Genomic DNA, 4,300 nt, shown 5'->3' with positions numbered 1-4,300 from the left:
AAGAAAAACAGCATGCTTGGGAAAATCAAGGGTCATAAAAAAAAAAAAAAGAGGATTATCATTAAGGACATGAACTGACACTATGACTGCAACAGTGAGCTTAGCACAGCAAAGCTTGAGGATGGTGCAGGACCAGGCAGGGTCTTGTTGTGTTGGAAACGGGGTCACTTTGAGTGAGAGCCAACTTGATGACACTTAACAATAACCACCACCCTTGACTTTATCGCTGTGAGCATCTATTACCTCTAATCTCTACAGAGAGGTGGTACATCATAATTGTTCTAATGGGAAGTCAGACACAAGCATGCTCTTCTCAAACAGTCCCCCAAAGCCACTCCAGCCACCAGCTCAAAACATGTTCTCTTTCTCCAGGGGTTTTTCATCGTTTGTGTTATCCTGGATCCCGTGCTTCCTTTTTAGCTTTAGCAGGTTTGATTTTAGAAAACAGAACCTATGTTAACTTTACATCGTGTTAAGAACTAGAAATGTTTTTTTTTAAATTTTTTTATTTTTTTCAGTCTCCAGTGTTTGAAGTTAGACAGTCAACAGATGAAGAAAATAAACCATGTTAAGAATTTTGGTCTTGAACTGAAAGGCAAAAAAAGCTCCTGAAGACATCATGATCAGTCCTTATTTCAGGAAAACTTTTGCTCCATTGTGGTGGTGGTGTTGTTGTTATACGCCAATGAATCACTTGCAACTCATAGTGACCCTAAGTACCATAGCCCTGAAACCTCTTCTATCCTATGCCAACTTTACTGTCTCTGGCACACCTACCCTCATTATCCCAGTCATTGAATCAATCCATCTCATCGATGATCTTCCGCTCTTTCTCTGTCTCTCTATCTTTCTAAGACTCTCCAAGGACTGGACCCTCCTTGCATCATTCCCAGATTATGTCAGACGAAGCTTCAGAATCGCTGCCTCCAAAGAGCAGCCTAGTTTCACCCTCTCTAGGACAAACCGTTCCAGCTATTCCTTGGAAAGGGATATCATGCTTGACACTGTAGAGGGTCAGTGAAAGAGAGGAAGACCTTCAGTGAGATAGACTGACACAGTGACTGCAACCATGGGCTTGAGTGTATCAGAGATAAAGGTGGCACAGGACAGAACAGGGTCTATTGTTCACAGGGTCACTATGAATCATACTTGACAACAGCTAACAACAGTTTCCAGTTATTGGCCCAATAGTCTTCTAAATTTGTTTGCACAGACTAGTGAGCATGTCCAGGACAGGATCTGCTAGTTGGAACATGTCAATTAGTATTTGCCAATGCCTTCGGTGAACCTTGGACTTCTTCCTTAAGTACTATTGGTTCTTCATATGGCACTTCCTGAAATGGTTCCATGTCGACCAACTCTTTTTCGTACAGTTACTATGTATTCCATCTTCTTTTGATTTTCCTGCATGATTCAAAAGTTTGCCCATAGAATCAGTCAGTATTGCAATTTGAGGTTTCTATTTGCTCTTTTTCAGTTCTTTCAGCTTGAGAAATGCTGAGCATGTTTTATCTTTTCAAGCCCTACCTCCAGTACAAGACATAGTTTGTTTGTCATAATACTTCATTTAGTCTTCACAAGGTGTCCTTTTGAAATCTTTTCATCTCTTACCTCAATATTTCTTTTTTGTTTTGGCCTTTCTTTGTTGAAGTCCCAAGAGTGAATAAATTGTCTCATTCTTCATTCCCAGAAAATAGTACCTCTTTAGAGAGTGGAGTGATTATAAAAGATAGGAAAGATTTATAGAGATGGAGTAGGACAGTATTTTTTGCTCTAAAAAGCTGAGAGGTGTACAGGCAACACAAGAGGCTCCCACCTCAACTGAGAATGTGCTACTCAAGTTCCCGTATGTCTTTTCATGTTGTCTTTTCCAGCTTTCCAGAAGATAAAGATTGATGTCTCAGGATCACTTATGCAGAGAAAAAGTACAGGAGACTGAAGCATGATAGAGTATAAGGTGAAAAGGAAGCCCTTCTCTCCCTAGAAAACTACCGCATACCTGCAAAAGTCGGCTATACTCATCTGGGGAGTGAGGTCCCTTGTATGCTTTTCTAAACTGTTCAAAAGCATCCAAAGCTAGTCCTATGCACTGTTTTCAGAAACGAATATATCTTTAGGGAGGGTATGCAACTTTTGTGTTTTTGTTGATTTTTTTTTTTTGCACATTTTTACTGCATTTTTAAAAATGTTATGTGCCATCAAGTCGCATATGCGACTCAGCTCTGGAGGCTGCCCTGTCCTGAGCCAGTTTCACTGACTCCAACACACCAACCCCCATTGCCCAAGTTACTGTATCTATCGATCTCATCCAGGGTCTTCCTCTCCTGTGCTGCCCCTCCACCCGTCTGAGCCCAATGACCTTCTCCAAGGATCTCCTGGCCATGTGCCCAAAGCATGTGAGATGGAACTTTAAAACCCTAGCCTCCAAGAAGAAATGTGGTTTCTAGACAGACTTATTTGGTTTTTTGTTTGTTTGTTTGTTTGTTTGTTTTGTGAGCCATGGTATGTTCAAGATTCTTCTCCAGCACCACAACACAAAGGTATTAATTCTTCTTCTATCATCTTTAATCATTATCCAGTTCTCTGATGCCTATCAAGTAATTGTGAAGACCATGGACTGGATCAGGTGCACCTTAGGCTCTAGACTGACATTGTTGCTTCTCAGTACTCTCGAAAGGTCCTTGATAGCAGATTTACCCAATACAATTCACCTTTTGATTTCCTGACTGCTGGCACCAAAAGTGTTGATTGTGGAGGTGAGCAAGCTGTAACTGTCAACAAAATCTTTTCTCCATCCATTGGCCCAGCTGTGAGAATCTTTGTCTTCTCAATGTTGACCTTTAAGCCATATTGAAGACTACAGTCCTTGACCATGAGCAGCAAATGCTTCAGATCCTCCTTAGTTTCAGCAAGCAGGATTTTGTCATCTGCATAATAAGATTGTTGAAGAATCTTATCCTGATGCCACATTTACCCTTATAAAGCCTAGCTTCCTGAATGATCTGTTCTGCATATAGATTGAAAAGGTATGGAGACAGGATGCATCCCTGACACATCTACTTCGTGATTTTGAGCCATGCAGTGTTTCATTGCTCTGTTCTGATAACTGCCCCCGGTCCAAGTATAGATTTCGCATAAGCACAATCAAATGTTCTGGGATTCCCATTCTTCTCAAGGTTAACCACAATGTATTGTGGTCTACACAGTCAAACACCTTTGCACAGTCAAAGAAAACACAGATATCCCTCTGGTACTCTTTTGTTTACTGCCAGGATCCATCTGACATTGGTGATAATGTCTCTTAATGCCACAATTTTTTCTAAATCCAGCTTGTATTTCTGGTAGTTCTCTGTCAATCTTCTAGTCATTTCTGGATAATCTTTGGCAGAATTTTGCTTATGTGTGATATGAGCAACATTGTACAATAATCCATCAACTACTCATAAGTAAGTTCAAACTAAAGCTACAAAAGGTCAAATCAAATCCACAGGAATCAAAGTTTGACCATGAGGCTATCCTACTTGAATTTAAAAACCAATTCAGGAAAAGGTTTAAGGCCTTTAACTCTAACAAACAAAGACTAGGTGAGCTGTAGGAGAAATATGAAGAGTATCATCCACGAAGAATGCAAAAGGTCAATGCTAAGTTGTTATGTGCCATTGAGTCGCTTGCAACTCACAGCGACCTTATGTACAACAGCCCTAAACTCTGCTGTCCTGTGTCAATCGCACTGCCTCTGACACACCCATCCCGATTACCTGTCTCTGCGTCAATCCACCTCAAAGAGTGCCTTCCTCTCCTGTGCTGTCCCTCCACTCTCCCAAGCATGATGCCCTTCTCCAAGGACCGGATCCTCCTTACAACATGTTCAAAGTATGTCAGACAAAGCCTCAGAATCCTTGCCTCGAAGGAGCTGCCCGGTTTAACCCTCTCATGAACCTGTTTGTCTTCTTAGCAGTCCATGGTACATTCAATACTCTTCTCCAGCACCACACCTCAAAGGCATCAATCCTCCTTCTATCCTCCCTAGTCACTGTCCAACTATCTGACACATATCAAGTGATTGCAAAGACCATGGCCTGTATCAGATGCACCTTAGTCTCCAGAGAGACCCCATTGCTCTGCAGTATTTTAGAGAGGTCCCTAACAGCAGACTTTCCCATTCCAATATGTCTTTTAATTTCCTGGATGCTGGTGCCAAGAGTATTGACTGTAGAGCCAAGCAGACTAAAGCTGTGAACAATCTCAATCTCTTCACCACCCATCCTGATGCTGCCAATTGGTCCAGTGGTGAGAATCT

The sequence above is a fragment of the Elephantulus edwardii genome, unplaced genomic scaffold, assembly GCF_000299155.1.
Source record: "Elephantulus edwardii isolate Elephantulus edwardi_28Jun2011 unplaced genomic scaffold, EleEdw1.0 scaffold00280, whole genome shotgun sequence".
Taxonomy (NCBI): Eukaryota; Metazoa; Chordata; class Mammalia; order Macroscelidea; family Macroscelididae; genus Elephantulus; species Elephantulus edwardii.
The sequence above is the reverse complement of the archived record's forward strand: the minus strand, read 5'-3'. Positions refer to the sequence as shown.